The following is an 18,711-nucleotide window of genomic DNA, read 5'->3' as shown; positions in this document are numbered from 1 at the left end:
GATCAGCCATGATCATAATGAATGGCGGAGCAGGCTTGAAGGGCCAAATGGCCTACTCCTGCTCCTAGTTTCTATGTTTCTATAATGTGGCAGGCCTTCCAGAAAAGAGGCAATGTGGGTTCTTGCTGCGTCTCTAGCCAGCAGGTGAGACCCCTGTTGCCTACATTAAACTCTGCCCTGCAACTGTGACAATCTGTCATCCATTGGCACTAATTTGGGTTGATTTTTCTCAATCTAATTCAGAATTTATTTTTTGTATAATGTTTGGGTTTTACTCACAAACACCTGCTGCCACCATGTTATGTCTTTTGATTCCCAAAAGTTCAAAATAACCACACTTTTAGACACAAATACAGGAGCTTACATCAAGTGTATTTTTCCAGATCTCACCATGTGCTTCAGAATGATACAATTTTGCTTTGCTACACTGACTGCAGTGAAGTAGTGAGTGATGTGGCATTCTGAATATACATGTATACCTACACACGTCAAAATAGTTCCTAAATCATTTTGGAGCAATATAACAATATAATTCCAACCTTTCCCTGTAGCCCTGTATTTTTTTTTCTCTTCAGATCCTTATCAAAATCCCTTTTGAAAGCCACAATTGTATCTGCCTCCACCACCTTCCTAGGCAGTGCATTCCAGATCCTAACCACTTGCTACACAAAACTGTTTTTCCTCATGTCATGAAGTTTTTCCTCACATCACTATTGGTTCTTTTACCAATCACCTTAGAGTGGTGTCCTCTGTTTCTCAACCCTTTCACCCACAAGAACAGTTTCTCTCTATCTGCTCTGTCTAAACCTCTCATGATTTTGAACACTTCTATTCAAACTTCTCTTAACCTTCCCTTCTCTGAGGAGCCAACTCCAATTTCTCCAATCTACCCCGTAACTGAAGTCTCTCATCCTTGGAACAATTCTCATAAATCATTTCTGCACCCTCTCCAATGCCATCACATCCTTCCTAAAGTGTGGTGCCCAGAATCAGACATAAAACTCCAGTTGAGGCTGAACTTGAGTTATATAAAGGTTCATCATAATTTCCTTGTATTTGTACTTTATGCCTCCATTTATAAAGTCCACGATCCCAGATGCCTTTTTACCCACTTTCTCAAGCTGCTTCTTTCTTGCCGCCTTCAAGGATTTGTGCACATATATCTCAGGTCTCTCTGCTCCTGCACCCCTTTAAAATTGTGACCTTTATTTTGTATATTCCCTCTCCTTGTTCTTCCTGCCAAAATGTACCACTTCACACTTTTCTACATTAGATTTCATCTGCCACATTTCCACACATTCCACCACCCTGTCTCTGTCCTCTTCAAGTCTATCACAATCCTCCTCACAGTTCACAATACTTTCAAGTTTTGTGTTGTCTACAAATTTTGAAATTGTTCCCTGTGCACTCAGGTCTCTTTCATTCACTTATATCTAGAAAAGCAGTGGTTCTAGTACTAGCCCCTGGGGAACCTCACTATACGTATTCCTTCAGTCTGAGAAACAACTATTCCCCAATACTTTCTGTTTCCTGTCACTCAGCCAACTTCATGCCTGTGCTGCCATTTTCACTTTTTATTTCATGGGCTTTAATTTTGCTGGTATGTCTAATATGTAGCACCTTATCAAATGTCTTTGGGAGTTCATCTGCACATCAAACACATTAGCCTCATTAACCATTTCTGTTACTCCATCAAAAAATTCAATCAAGTTAGACATGATTTGTCTTTAAACAAATGCTTGCTGATTTTCCTTAATTAATCCATAGTTGTCCAATTGACTGTTAATTTTGTCCCGAATTATTGTCTCCAAAAGCCTTCTCACCACCAGTGTTAAACTGAGTGGTCGTAGTTCATGGATATATCCTTGCACCATTTTTTGAACAAGCAGCACATTCGCAATCCTCCAGGCCTTTGGCACCACCCTATATCTAAGGAGGATTGAAAGATTATGGCCATTTCCAAACAGGGAACATCACTATTCAGTTAAAGAACCAATGGTGACACGTGGAAAAACTTTTTTATGCAGCGAGTGGTTGGGATCTAGAATGCACTGCCTTAGACTGTTGTGGAGGCAGATACAATCGTGGCTTTCAAAAGGGATTTTGATAAGAATTTGAAGGGAAAAAATTACAGGGTTATGGGGAGAGGATGGTGTTATGCTGTTATATAATAGAATGATATAGTTCATAAATTATTCCAAAATGATTTAGGAATTATATTGCCATGCGTAGGTGTACATATATAGCCAGAATGTCACATCACTCACTACTACACAACATTCAGTGTACCAAAGCAAAATTGTATCATTCTAAAGCACATGGTTCTCATTTGTATTATCACCTGACATCTGCCATACACAACCCTTTTTTTGACTTTATCTGACTCTCTATCTCTCTCATCATTCAGGGAACTCTGACTTTGTTATCCCTACCTTTCCCCTTTATGTGAATATTTTGCCTGCCAACCTTTGATTCCAATTTACTTGGGACAGAGCCATGTTCACCCCACTGAAATGGGCCCTCCTCCATTTTAGTGTTTTTACTCTAGATTTCTCCTTGACCTTTTCCATAGCCAACCTAAACCTTATGATACGATGATCAATGTTCTCTATAAGTTCTTCAACTGATTGTTGATCCACTTGACCCACCTCATTCCCCAGAACCAGATCCAGCAATGCCTCCTCCCTCATTGGACTGGAAATATATTCATCATGAAAATTCTCCTGAACGTCTTTCAGAAACTCTTCTCCTCCTCCGTCCTTGAAACTATTATTATCCCAGTCTATATTAGGATAATTGAAGTCCCACATTATAACTATTCTATATTTTTTGAACCTCTGTGTAATTTCCTTGCAAACTTGTTCCTCTATAACTTTCCCTCTAGTTAATGGTCTATAGAATACACCCAGTAGTGTAATGGTACTTCTATTGTTTCTTAACTCTAACCAAATAGATTCTGTCCTTGGCCCCTGTAGTATATCCTCTCTCTCCAGCATTGTAATATCCTCCTTAATCAATACTGTCACCCCTCCTCCTTTCTTTCATTCCCTATCTTTCTAGAACACCTTGTATCCAAGAACACTTAGCGCGTAGTCCTGCCCTTTCCTTTAGCTGGTCTCTGATGTTCCAACAATATAATATTCTCATGTGAATATTTGTGCCTGTAGCTCACCAATCTTACATGCCATCCTCTGTGTGTTTACACACATGCACTCTGAAACCTAATATGGACCCAACTCAACTAATACCTTACTATTTCTTACTCTAATTCTCCCAATCCTTCATGTACCATGTTTCTCCTTCCTAATGCTACATCCTGGTTTGCAACTCATGCCAATTTGTTTAAATCTTTTCCAACAGCACTAGCAAACCACCCCATGAGGACATTGTTATGGCTCTGTTTAAGCGCAACCTGTCTGACGGTATAGGTTCCGCCTCCCCGAAAACGGTCTCAATGTCCCGGGAATTTAAAGATCTAGCTTCAGCACCATCTTTCAGCCTCACGTTCATCTCCTGTTTCTATACTCACTAGCAACTGGCACTGGGAGTAACCTGGAGATGACTGGCTTTGAGGCCCTGCTGGCTCATCTCCTTCTCAGCTTCCTAAAATTTGCTAGCAAGACCTCATCCTCATTTCTACCTAGTTCCTTGGCACCGCTATGGACCACAACTGAGGGTTCTCCACCCTTTCTCTTCAGAGTGCTCTGCAGCTGCTCAGTGTTATCCTTGACCCCAGCAATAGGGATGAAACATATCATCCTGGAATCACATCTGGAGCTGCAGAAATGCCAGTCTGTTCCCTTAACAATAGAATCCCCTGTCATTGTTGCTTCCCAAACTTCCTCCTGCTCACTTGCACAGCTCAGCCACCCATAGTGCTGTGGACTTGGCTCTGGTTGTACTTCCCTGAGGAAGCATCGCCCTTACTAATATTCAGAATTGAATATTGGTTGGAGAGCGAGATACATTTAAGGGACTTCTGTAATACCTGCCTGGCCATGCTTGATTGTCTGGTGGTCACTTATTCACTCTCTGCCTGTACACCCTTAAGCTGCAGGATGACCATATCTAGGAATATGCTACCCATGAAACTCCCAGTCTCAAGCATTCAACATAGTGACTCCAGCTGTTTCTCAAACTTCCTGCACACTTAGTTGTGCAGGGAACAAGAAGTGTCCTGGAGTTCCCGCATGGAGCAGAATGGGCATCTAATGGGATTGAGATACCCTGTCATGACACTATTAACTGGCCACTAACTAAATTTATAAGAGATAAAACTTGAGGTTTGCAAAAAGTTAATATTTAGAACTGTGTTTGATTATTCTAGTTCCTTATCTTTGATCTTAGATGCGAACCTAAATACTTATAGTCTGTCTGGATCTCAGGTCCCTCAGGTTCTGCTGCTCCCTCCTCTCTGCACTGAGTCCAAATCACTCTCCTGATCAAAAACAGAATTACCTGGAAAATCTCAGCAGGTCTGGCAGCATCGGTTGAGAAGATCCTGTAAGGACTCCATCCCATTCTCTCAGTTCCTTCGCCTCTGTCACATCTGTTCTGATGACGCTACCTTCAAAAACAGCTCCTCTGACATGTCCTCCTTCTTCCTTAACCGCGGTTTTCCACTCACGGTCGTTGACAGGGTCCTCAACCGTGTCCGGCCCATATCCCGCGCATCCTCCCTCATGCCTTCTCCTCCTTCCCAGAAACATGATAGGGTCCCCCTTGTCCTCACTTATCACCCCACCAGCCTCCGCAGTCAAAGGATCATCCTCCGCCATTTCCGCCAACTCCAGCATGATGCCACCACCAAACACATCTTCCCTTCACCCCCCCTGACGGCATTCCATAGGGATCGTTCCCTCCGGGACACCCTGGTCCACTCCTTCATCACCCCCTACTCCTCAACCCCCACCTATAGCACCTCCCCATGCCCACGCAGAAGGTGCAACATCTGCCCCTTCACTTCCTCTCTCCTCACCGTCCAAGGGCCCAAACACTCCTTTCAAGTGAAGCAGCATTTCACTTGCATTTCCCCTAACTTAGTCTACTGCATTCGTTGCTCCCAATGCGGTCTCCTCTACATTGGAGAGACCAAACGCAAACTGGGCGACCGCTTTGCAGAACACCTGCGGTCTGTCCGCAAGAAAGATCCAAACCTCCCTGTCGCTTGCCATTTTAACACTCCACCCTGTTCTCTTGCCCACATGTCTGTCCTTGGTTTGCTGCATTGTTCCAGTGAAGCCCAACGCAAACTGGAGGAACAGCACCTCATCTTCCGACTAGGCACTTTACAGCCTTCTGGGCTGAATATTGAATTCAACAACTTTAGATCTTAAACTCCCCCTCCCCCCATCCCCACCCCGTTTATCCCCCCTCCCTTTTTTTTTTCAATAATTTATATAGATTCTTCTTTTCCCACCTATTTCCATTATTTTTAAATCTAAAACTAAAACCTTGTTAGTCTTTCCACCCCACCCCCACTAGAGCTGTACCTTGAGTGTCCTGTCTTCCATTCTTAATTAGCACTTTTCTTAGACAAATATCACCACCTTCAACACCTCTTTGATCCTTTTGTCTGTGACATCTTTTGATTATCTGCTCCTATCACTGCTTGCTTATCTCCACAATCACCACACCCTCAACTTCTCTCTCCCCCCGCCCCCCCCACCTTAAACCAGCTTATATTTCACCTTTCTCCTAACTATGCTTCAGTTCTGCCGAAGGGTCGTGAAGACTCGAAACATTAACTGATTTCTTCTCCACCGATGCTGCCAGACCTGCTGAGTTTTTCCAGGTAAATCTGTTTTTGTTTTGGATTTCCAGCATCCACAGTAGCTTTTAGCTTTTTGTTTTTATCACTCTCCTGATGCTCTCAGTCCCTCCACGCTCCAGCCATTCTGTTGCTCCACCCCGATCTCCTTCATATCCTCATTCCTATAAATAATTTGCATCCATGCTGTATGAATGATTTACTTGGTTGTTTAGGCTTCTTTTAAGTTATAATCCTGACATGAAACACTTAAATGACACCAAATGCACAGTGGACAAATACACATCAGTACTCATGTTCACAGCAATAGTTTAAATAAAACTGGCAAGATTGCATGATGATAATAGAACAGCTAATAAATTATTAATTACTCAGAACTGCAACATTCAAGGAAATGGCTTGATTCTTCATTTAAATCATCATATGTGTTCTGCAAATATCTTCAATGAAATACATAAGCCTATACAACTTACAAACTTTATTTTCTGACAGAGATGTGAGTTTATAATATAGAACCGTTATCTGCTTATACCACACTGAAATTGGTACTGATGCAACATCAGCAGCAGTAGTGCAACCACAGCATTAATCTGGCATCATCATTGGACTACTGTCCACAACTAAATCCTATTGCAGGGCATTACACAATAATTCTCCTTAATTATGTCATTTTATGAAGTCATCCGGCACCCTGGATTCCTGGTTCTATGTTTCACAACAGTTGTGGTGAGAGGGTCACACTTTTCAGGTTCCAGCTGGGACTTGTTTAGTCAGTTCATATTGGCTGTGAGCTCACCTCAATAAAGAAATAGTTTGCATCTATCTAGCCTTTCATGACCTTAGGATTTCCCAAAGCACTTTACAGTCAGTGAATTGCTTTTGAAGCCTGGCCAGCGTTACATAATAAAAACATGGCAACCTGCCCGTACACAATGAGGCCCCACAAGCAGCAATGAGATAAATGATGTTTCGGTGGTTTTGATTGAGGGATAAATGTTGGACAGGACATTGGGAAAATTCCCCAGTTTTCTTCAAGTAGTTGCCATGGGCCCTTTTACGTCCATCAAAGTGATGTGCTATGTCTCCACAAACTAGCCATTCTGAAGGCCCAGCCACTACTTCCTGGGATGTGGAGGTCTCTTCAGGAAGAGGAGGTGGAGAAGGCAGCGAGTGCGAGGAAACTGCATTCACCAGATGCAACTGGACAGAGTGAGATCAGGACTACATTGTGAGGCTTTGCTTTAGTTAAAAGGAACTTTCCCAACAAGGACCCATCATCACCCAACAGTTTATCCATATCAGACTCCCCATTACAAAGTTCCCTATCAATATCATTCAATAAAGGTCAACAGAAGATGCCTTCACTCAACAGCTTTCTCCAGCAATAATACAAAAAGAAATAACGAATCACTTTTGTTAGTCACCCTTCAAACTGTTCCACTGCCAAAGAGGGGTCAAAATGGCTGGAGGAAGTGCACAAGTCAGTACTGCTCCATTCAACGCACCAGTCTTGGTAGCCATGCTGCATGAAGTGCTGCAGAGAAGGCTGCCTCTTTTTGTAGCTGACTGTCATTCCCAGTGAAGGGCAAAACTTGAGTCATCTGGATAGAGGTGACAGAACAGAGGAATGCTGCATCATCCTGTGCACTGAAACTGGCAGCAGAACAGGTTTGATGCCAAAGTGAAGTGAGCATGCTCCCTGGTTTCTGAATTAAGCCTTACAATGATTTTCAGAACACCCCCCAGTATGATGGCTTAACACAGAGAGATAATACATGGCAGCTGGACATTGCTAAATGCATTTTTACCCTGCAAGATGTGGGAGGTAAAATTGGTCTTTGACACCATAGCACAGAATCGATTCATAATGAATATACAGCCTGTTTTATACCATGCCTAATTTTCCGCTCCATTGAAATCATTGGATCAGGCCTGGTGCAAAACAGGCTACCAGTTCACTGTTGGAGAGCCTTTCAGATTTCCACTACTGATGTATGAAAAATTGTGTCCTGATTTCACTCCGAAATGGCCTAGCTCTGATTTTAAAGTCATGCTGTCTTGTTCTAGGCTTCCTGATCAGATGAAATGGTAGGGGTTCAATTCAAGGGGCCCCACATCTGAGTAATCCCCAAAAGCAGGTTAATATCCTGAACACTAATGATGAGGTCTGAAGAACTCTAGATATCCCAAGTTCCACAGGTAAGTGATTCAACACAAGATTCTGGGCCTCATTGTCAGGATTGGGGGCTTGGCAGAAGGACCCGGGGCCTCAGGTACCTGGAGTTCAGGGCCAGGGCAGAGGAATTGGTGACTGGAGGATCTAGAGGTCAAGGCCAGTGAGAAGGAAGGAACATCAGAGATCAGCTCAGTGCCTAGGATTTGGAGATTGAGGATCATGGGACCAAGAGTGATGGTGATCAAGTTGGTTATGGTAAATACTTGTATTTTATTTATGCAACATTTTAAAGTTGGTTTAGCGCAAAGAAGCCAATACTAGCACTGGCTGTTGTCAGACAAACCAATGAAGTAGGTCTTTGTATGCAAAGGTCTAATGTCTTCATAGACCTGGGTAAAAGATGCCTCTTGTTTGTCTTTGACCAAAAAAGCAGATGGTGCATTACCAGCTGGTAGCTTGCACATGCTTTCTGCCGTCCATTATGAGACCTTAAGTGGCTCCAAGACCTCCACAAAGTTAGTTTCTCTGGCATTGACATATGTGCCCTCGCTTGGCATTAATGGGGCAGTAATCACCCCAAAATGGAATTGGTAACTTTGTTGTGCCATTAACACCAGATATATTGTCAGCTCCATTCTAAAAGGGTGCCTACTGCCAAGCGTTGAAAGTGACAGCCTGATTCAAGTGATAAGTCCCTTTTTAATGTGAAAATCAGAGTCCTAAGGTGTACAAAGCACCCTGATTGCCATTTTAGGTAGGAACTAGTCAGATCTTGCTTAGTGCAAGGCAGTGGAAGAGAAGGGGGCCTCTAAATGTGAGCAACTCCAGGGCCCACAAAAATAATATGGTCCACTGCTGTCCAGGACACCCACACTGTATGATCATAACCATAAGATCATAAGAAATAAGAGCAGGAGAAGGCCATTCAACCCTTTGAGCCCATTCCACCATTCAATAAGATTATGGCTGAACTCCTACTTCAAAATCATTTTCCTGCACTAACCCTGTACCCCTTGATGTTTTGATATGTAAAAATCTGTCATTCTCAGGCTTGAACATACTCAACAACTGAGCCTTTACAGCCCTCTGGGGCAGAGAATTCCAAAGATTCACCACCAATACTACCATGCACACAAGGTTCACCTTGCTGGTAGCCTGTATGGGGGCACCTGTTTAGTGCTACAACATCAGTCATCAGCCCATTTTATGTTAGGCTGGAGACTCAAAATGACAAGAGCTTCTTTCCTATTAGAATGGTCAGCCACCAAAAGTCAAAAGCTACACTCTATTCCTACCCTATTGAAAACACATACTGTATATATTTATGTGAAAGTTGAATTTTTGAGACCAATCTTTAGGCCAAGAGTCATGGAATGGAATTTTACATGGCTAATGTTTTTTGAGGGATTAACATGTGTCCTTGGTTTGGGCCCAATAAAAGACCATTGCAATGGAATAAAGTAAAAATGAACCATAATAAAAAAATTCATATTAATTCTCTAAGATCTATTTATTTTATAGAACTACAAACTAAGTACATCTCATTGAACACACTCTAATTGTATATCATAATGAATTAACTCCAAATCCTCACACTGAAACCCTTCAAAATTACTCTGATCTCAATCTGAATCAGTGAAAAATTTATCCCTTGAGCTGGTTGTATAACATCATCATATGGATCTTCATCATCCCCATCATCATTGGTCGTACTGGTAACTTAGGCATCATCATTCCACAAGTAATTGTCCTCAGTGCCGTCAAATGCATTTGATATTTCATATTTTAGAAATGATTTTTTGACAATACTGGGATCAAGTTCATTCCACGTGTCTGTGACCCATTGGTACAATGTTGCTAGTAAGGGTGCTCACAATGTCCTGCCTTTTGTGAATGTTTTTCACCTTCCAACATCTAATTGTTCCACATCTTTCAGATACTGTCTTTGACAGGTCTATTTATACATAGATCCAGTGGCTGAAAACATTTATAAGACCACCGGAAATACTTGTCACATAGATGTTAATTGATCTCAAGGCATGAACTACATCATTGACAACATGGGATTTGAACATGTCCCAGGTGAGCAAGCTTTTATCTTTGCGTAGCCCTCCTAGACTCAAATTTCACACTTTTTGGATCCATTTCTTACGATTGCCTTCCACCGTCCAATCTTTCTCATGAACATGGACGACAACAACTTTCTGAAATTTATCCTTGGGGAGAGCTTTGAGCTGGAATATTACCATCGACTTTAATTTTGCGGCATCTGCCACCATGCAAGATGGAACCACTGTGAACCACATCTTCTCGTAGTCAATCATCTTTATAAGGATGGGTTTTTTTTCACCAATCTTGGTTACAGTCATTTTTGCTGTCACGTCACTGTTCATCAGTGTTTCATCCATATTTCCAATGCAGGCCAATCAATAAACATCCCTGTCTGATGATAAAATGGTGAAATTTGATGATTTTATCATTGAGTTTGGGTGGCAGATGCTGTGAGTTTTTTATTTTCCAACAGGGTACTAAATCGTCCCTTTTTCATGAATCTTTTGCACTACCTGGCACTGACATTGACTTCTGAAATACAATCTTTCTTCACTTTTATGAAGGCATAGAGTCGGATGGCTCCACGGGTGATAACATGTCCATTTAGGGGAGGCAATGTCATGGTGGTAGTGTCACTGGACTAGTAATCCAGAGGCCCAGGCTAATGCTCTCGTGGCATGGGTCCTGGTGGAATTTAAATTCAATTAGTAAATCTGGAATTAAAAGCTAGCCTGATGGTGACCACAAAACCATTGTCAGTTGTCATAAAAACCCATCTAGCTCACTAATACCCTTTAGGAAGGAAATCTACCATCCTCACCTGGTCTGGCCTACATGTGACTCCAGGCCCACAGCAATTTGTTTGACTCTCAAACACCCTCTGAAATGGCCCAGCAAGCCAATCAGTTGTATCAAACCACTACGAAGTCTAAAAATAAGGAATGAAACCAGACGGACTACCGTCCATCAACCTAGGCACTGGCAGCACTGTGAGTGTTCCTACAATTCATGGACTGCAGCGGTACAAGAAGGAAGCTCACCACTACCTTCTCAAGGGCAATGAGGAATGGGGAATAAATACTGGCCTAGCCAGCGACACCCACATCCCATGAACGGATTTTTAAAAGTTTGCCGATGCTCATTAACCCATTCTGCTACTTTTTTCTCCAGTTTAATTTGAGCTGAAAGTTTGTTATTCTTTCTCAAAGGGATAATCGTAGATCATTTGGTACACATTCGTCTTGTTAATTGGCTTGGAGATTGCTGGTAGAATTGGTGGAGGGAAAATCTAAAGGTCTCTGTGCATGCCTTTAAACTACTGATCTGTAGTAATTCCTGCTGAGCAATTATAATCACACCACAGTCTGATCCCTGAATAACTAGGGTCAACTTCTGCATAAGGTATATGAAAAATTATGTTTCTTCAAAAGTTATGGGGTCTGCTTTTGCACAAGATCGACTTCTACATGATTATATACAGTAAATGAAAAACTCTCTTTTCACAGTAGAAGAGAATTCTGGTTCAAATCACAAAGATGTAAATGCTCATGTTTAACATTAATATTTTGCCAGCTATAAGATTGTGGAGGGAAGGTGGAAGAGTAATGTGTACTGGCTCCAAAGGGAATCTGAAGCCCAAACTTAATAGTGTCTGATGTCGTTAATAGCCACTACCAATGAGAATAATCAATAACTTGTACAATACAACACTGTAATGCACTATAGTCAGGAATATCCTACAGATGGTGCACTTTTCTGTGAAGTGCTTTGCATTGGTGGAATAATATGGTAGATTTTCTCCAAACAATGCTTGGTGCTAAATAAGACATAACGGAATGGAACGGAAAACACCAGAAGGTCATTTGAAGCCTGTGGTTTGGAGAAAAATTTTAAAAAGCAGAAGGTATTTTTGTGTTTATCAGCTTTGTACATAGAGAGAGCCAGAAAGTCTGGCTACTCACATTTATCCCACCATTAGCAGACTGTGGGAAGAACATTAATGGGCCAGTGGTGGAAGTAAAAAAGAAAAGGAAGGAAACCCAATATTATGTAAATGGTTAGCACCTCAATCTTCATTTGGTCAGCCAAGCTGTCAAATTTTTGAGACAACAAGAAAGCAAACCCACTTAGAAATCAAGGTTATTATTAAAGAGTGACTATGGAGGACAAACAACTTGGAGAATAGCAATGCCTAATGGAACCATGTTATCTAAATTCATTTAAATAACTTCACAAATGGATGAAACTCCATCTTCTGGCAATTCAATGCTAATTTGTGGCATTGCACAGTGTTCTCTTTGTTTCTTGTTGATAAAAAGTAAAATCATATTAACAGTTTCTGAAGCAACAGTTCATTGATGCCCTGAGCCCCGTGACACGTGGAGCTGGGATGCTTATCAATTTCCACAGGGAAGTTACTGCACAAAGATGCTGGCAGCTACTTTCAAGAAAACTGTGCCAAATCAGAGGAAATATAATTAAGTGCATACATGTATACACATATGCATTTAATTATATCTCCTCTGATTTGACAGTTTTCTCAAATAGATATCTATATGTATATATATGACTGTTTTATCTTTTAGCATGGCTTTAACATACATCTTAGTTGTTCAGCGAGTGTCTATGCCATCTATTATCCAATTGAAGAGTGAAATTAAATATAACATCCAGGTGGAATAGGCAAATTGGCAAAATGTTGGTACAATCTTAAAAAAAGCATTGCTCTTCAAAAATTAGAGCCTACCATCCAACAACGGAAGCACTCCAAAGCATGTTCGTAGCATTTGTTATGCATCATGGACACTTACAGTTGTGCCTTGAAATTATGCTTAGGGATACCACTGTAAAAGCATGTACTAGATCTGCGGTAAATTGGAGTACCATGTACCTTTAAGAGAATGAAAGTGGACTAACCATGTGACAGTACTGACCAATCACTGTACAGCACAGGCTACTGGTTAACTAAGTCTGGAGCTGGAGATGGTCATGGGAGCATGCACGGATTTAGTGCTTTGCCTTCTGTTGCAATAAACAATCACAGTTTATTCTTACGTCGGTCTCTCCCCATTACTGATAGCGAGCATCAACTAACAAGTGTATATGAAGGCGTGCAATCCGAGTTTACTTGACTAGTGAACTCATAGGGCAGAATTTTGCCATTGGTGAGCAGGGGGCGGGGCCCGCTCGCCGACGCGTAAAATGACGTAGGATGGTGTCAGGCGAACCCCCGACGTCATCCCGCCTCATTTAAATTTTCAGGAAGGTAGGGGCACAGCAAAATCAGCTGTGGGCCCGCCGACCTGTCAATGGCCAATTGAGGCCATTGACAGGATCAATTATATAATTAAAGGACCTGCCTGTCCAACCTTAAGGTTGGCGGGCAGGCCAGGAGCCCCGGCGGCAAATAGAGAAAGCATAAAACCTCATCCACCGGCGGGATGAGGTTTCATGTAGGGTTTAAAAAGTTTAATAAAGTTATTGTGTGAATTATGAACATGTCCCATCTCATGTGACATTGCCACATGAGGGGAACATGTTAGGCAATTTTTATTTTTCTATTTTTAAAGTTTATACAGCTGTCAGCAATCTCCCTGAGGCAGCACTTAACCTCAGGGAGATGTGCGCTCTTTCGTGCGCATGCTTTTGGGGAATCCCCCCCCCCGCCCGCACAGGAAACGCATAATGCTTCCCGCTGGACGTCACGCTGGGCGGGCCTAATTGGCCCACCCTCGTAAAATGGCGGCGGGGCCCGCTGCTCCAGCGGGGATCGGCTCCCCACCCGCCAGAGATTGGGTCAGGCCCACCCGCCCGACAGGCAGAAAATTCTGCCTATAGACGCAAGATATAAAACTGGCAATGAGGAAAATAAAGTACCGAATGAAAATCCACAAGACGGGTGAGCAAGGCATTAGAAAGAGAATCTGTACTTATGTTGTCAAATAGCTGGCAGTCAGAGCAGAAAGCAGTGCTGCAGTTTTAACTTTGAGAAAAAAACCCTGCAGAATCGCGATCGCAGGAATCCTGCCAAAACTCAGAAAGAGCTCAAAACCCAGCACAGAAAAGCCGACAGCTACAGAGAAGGAGCTTTTAAAGCAACAATACACTTGAAGAGGTCCATGCAAGAAAAATGGCTACGGACAGAAAATTATAAGAAACACCAGAAAGAGGGCAACTCTGTGGGAGGCAAAACACTAATCGATCGACTGCAGTCAAGAAATCCATGGTAAACCTTAATTCGTCATTAACTGGGAAGCCATCGGAAGCGCCATCCCCTTACAGTCATTCACTAAGCCACAGTTTGGGCACGTTGATCCATTCGACCCCATTTCAAATGACTGGTCTCAGTATGTCAAACTCCTAAAGTTCTTTTTTACCGCTAATGACATTGCGGGGGAGGACAAGAAGAGGGCAATTCTTTTGCCCACATGAGGGAGCAAAACGTAGGGCCTGATCCACAGCCTCACGACACCCAACACCCCTGACTCGAAGACTTCCGATGAGTTAATAAAAATTGTACAAAACCACCTGAGACCAAAGCCCTCAGTTACTATTCAGTTGTTCAGCTGACTATGTTGCTGTTTTAAAGACATTAACTGAACGTTGCGAATTTACAACGTCCATTAGTGATATGTTGAGAGACCGACTGATATGCAGGAGTGGAGATGATTCTATTCAAAGGCGTTTGCTAGCCAAAGTTAATCTAGACTTCCATAAGGCATTAGAATTAGCCACAGCCATGGAGAGTGTTGTTAGAAATTCAGAGGTTGTAAGAGATGCACAAAATAGTGCCATCCATCTGGTAGACCGGACCGGCAACAAAAGGCACGAAAACATTGGACCCCACAGAAAGGGGAGAAACACCCCCTATGTACAGGCCTGTAAAAACAGCAGTACTACAGTGAAAACCCACAAAATGAATGAGAGAAATGCATCCAGGAATCCAGTGGGTGATCGACAATTCAAACAAGTCGAATGCTTTTTCTGCCACTGCTATGGTCACATAAGGTGGCACTGCAGAGATAGGCTGAGACAGCATTTTAAAGACAAAGGGAGAAATCGTGACATACGTCTCATGGAAGAACCAGAAGAAATAGAATCAGACATCCATTCATTATATAACCTGAAAGCGGGTAGAACCGAACCAATCCAAGTAGTCATTATAGTCAATGGACAACCCGTTAAGATGGAAGTTGATACTGGAGCATCAATGTCCGTCATTGGAGAACATACATTCAGATACTTGAATAAAGGAACCCATCCTTTAAGATTGGAAGTTTCGAACACTAAATTGAGAACATACATGGGTGAAGAAAAGGTTATGTCAAGTCTTGGTGATATATGGAAATCACTCTGAAAGGTTGCCCTTGATAGTGGTTGCTGGAGAGGGCCCCAGCTTAATAAGCCACAACTGGCTCAAAAATATTAAATTTGAATGGGCCAAAATTTTTCAAATTACAACGAAAGTCTTACAGGAATTGGTGCAAAAGTATGCTTCTGTTTTCAACAACAAGTTAGGAAGGATTCGAGGGCTACAGGCCAGAATCCATGTAGACCCAAACGCAACCCCCAGGTTTATAAGAGCCAGACCTGTCCCTTATGCTCTACAGGAGAAAGTTGAAACCAAACTGGACAGACTGGAAAAATTGGGCATCCTACAACCAGTGCAATTTTCTGAGTGGGTGGCACCCATTGTACCTGCACTGAAGGCGCACTAAAGCATGTGTTTATGTGGTGACTATAAACAAACTGTCAATAAGTGATAGACACCCGATACTCAAGATTGAGGAATTGTATTCAAAGTTGGCAGGGGGCACCACATATTCAAAATTAGGCATAAGCCACGCCTACCAGCAGGTAGAGTTGGAAAATAACTCCAGGGAATTTGTCACCATTGTGACAATACTGAGGATTCTATCGATACACACGTCTACCCTTTGGGGTCTCCTTGTCATGTGCTATTTTCCAAAGAACGATGGTAAGCTTGCTCCAAGGATTGCCCCATGTTATCGTTTACTTGGATGACGTAATAGTCATGGGACTAACCGATGATGAACACTTAGCAAATCTAGAAGAGGTGCTCAAATTGAGGTACGTTTAAAAGGAGAGAAGTGTCTGTTCCAAGCTAAGGAGGTAGTTTACTTGGGCCACAAGGTTGTGCAGTGCCTGTATCCTGTGGAAGAAAAAGTCCAGGCCATTCGCAGAATCCGAAAAATACCACAGAGCTTAAGGCCTTTTTAAGCATAGTAAACTACTACAGCTGATTATTCCCAAATCTCTTGACTATGCTGGCCCCGTTGTATGGCCTGCTTAAGAATAACTAGAAATGGAGTTGGCAAGCCTCGCACCAGGATGCCTTCCTGAAAGTGAAGCGATTGTTAAGATCGTTGGCCTTGTTGGCCAACTTTGACCCCAAGAAGGAACTCATTTTAACATATGACATGGCCACTTATGGAATAGGGGCTGTCCTTTCACATCGAATGGTGGATGGCCCCGAACGACCCATTGGTCATACATCTCACACACTCAGTATCGCAGAGTGACGATATTCCCAGATGGAAAAAAAGGGCCCATCTATTGCGTTCGGCGTCCAGAAATTTAATCAATATCTCCATGGTTGCCATTTCCAGATTATGACCAACCACAATCCCCTACTGGGATTATTTGGAGAAGATAAAGCGATACCCCCTCTCGCATTGGCTCCCATTCAGAGATGGGCACTAATATTAGCTGCCTACGAATATACTTTTGCTCACCATTTAGGTAGTCAAACTGCACATGCCAATGCCCTAAGCCACCTCCCCCTGCCAGCTAATAACAGGGAGGCTCCAATTCCCCAGGAACTGGTCTTAGTGTTAAATTTTCTGGATTCCTCCCCTGTTCAGACCAGACAAACCTGTGAGTGGACAAGCCGAGACCCACTACAGTCTAACGTCCGGGAGCAGGTCTTGAATGGTTGGTCAAGTGGAGCTAAGTCTGAGGAGATGATGCCCTATTCTGATCGCATATATGAACTCTTCTGCCAGGACAGCATATTACTCTGGGGAGCAAGGGTTATTATGCCCCCGAGTGGCGAAGGCTGTTATTAACCAAGCTACATAGCACTCCCCGGGCATTAGCAAAATGAAGATGCTCACATGCAGCTATTTGTGGTGGCCAGGCATGGACTTGGATACCGAAACCCTGGTCAAAAGCTTCCTCAATACCAGCATGAGCAAAAGCTCCACCCCTTAGCTCCATTGCACACATAGGAATGGCTGTCAATTACGTAGGACCCTTTTTGACCCCAATCCAAATGGATGGATGCCTATGAGGTCCGGTCGCCCATGTCGGCTGCCACCATAGACCATTTTCAGCAGAGTTTTGCATGCACGGGTTGCTGGAGGTCCTCGTGTCTGACAATGGGACCACTTTTACCAGTGGGGAGTTCCACAGGTTCAAGACCCTTAACGGCATTACCCATATCAAAACCTTGCCCTACCACCCAGCATCAAACGGCATGGCTGAGTGAGCAGTCCAAACCTTTAAATCCAGTATGAAAAATATGGAAGGGGTGCCACTGGCACGAGATTGTCCCAGTTCTTGTTTGCATGCCAGATCACACCACATACAACGTCCGGCATTCCCCTTGCAGAGCTGCCAATGAAGAGACATCTCCGCACCCACCTGACCCTTATCCGGCCAAATTTAGAGGGGAGGGTGGAGAAAAGCCAAGAGACGCAGAAAACCAGGCATGATGGTCATGATCACGAAAGAACTTTCATGGTGGGAGGTGCGGCCCTCACGAAGAACTTTGGATAAGAGCCCAATTGGCTGTTATGCGAGGTGAGTGCAGTAACTAGACCCCTCTCCTATAATGCTTCAGTGTACAGCCGAATAATTAGACAACATGTGGATCATCTCCTCAAACGAACGCCAGTCCCACAAGAAGAAATGCAGTCTTCATTTACGCTTGAGCCTGTGCTGCATGTAGAGGACAGGTCACACGATTTGGATGTATCGGTGGGGCCTGTGGGACCCAAGTGGGCCAGGGAGACAAACCTGCCAATTTCCACTGAGGTACCTAGTGGACAACTGTCCCCTGAAAAGAAGGTCTCAGAAAAGCCAGCCGAGGCTGTTGAACTGTGACGCTCAATGCATCCGAGAAAACCTTCTGAGAGACTTGATTTGTAAATAGTTAATGATGTAAATAGTTCACGTGTTATTAAGTTCATCAACTGTATTTTTAAGTAAAGAGGGAGGGATGTGGTAAAGTGGAGTACCATGTACCTTTACAAGAATGCAAGTGGACTAACCATGTGACAGTACTGACCAATCACTGTACAGCGCGGGCTACTGGTTAACTGTAAGTCTAGAGCTGGAGCTGGTTGTGGGAGCACACAAGGACTTATTGCTAAGCCTTCTGTTACAATAGACAATCACAGTTTGTTCTTATGTCGGTCTCTCTCCATTATTGATAGTGAGCATCTGCCAACAAGTGTTTATGAAGACCTGCAAATCAAGTTTACTTGACTAGTGAACTCATAGACTCAAGACATAAAAACATCAGTTTGAAATTCCTCTGTCTGCTATTTTAACACCCAGCTATTTCATTTGTTTTATTATAATATTTTAATATATTGAAATATTTGAGGAAGGATTTCAATATGTCTTTATATGCTAATATCCCAACAGTGTAAGGAGGTCTTGGGATGCCTTGGGTAGTGTCTCTGCC

The sequence above is a fragment of the Cetorhinus maximus genome, chromosome 1, assembly GCF_964194155.1.
Source record: "Cetorhinus maximus chromosome 1, sCetMax3.hap1.1, whole genome shotgun sequence".
NCBI classification, from domain to species: domain Eukaryota; kingdom Metazoa; phylum Chordata; class Chondrichthyes; order Lamniformes; family Cetorhinidae; genus Cetorhinus; species Cetorhinus maximus.
This window is presented reverse-complemented; position numbering follows the sequence as displayed.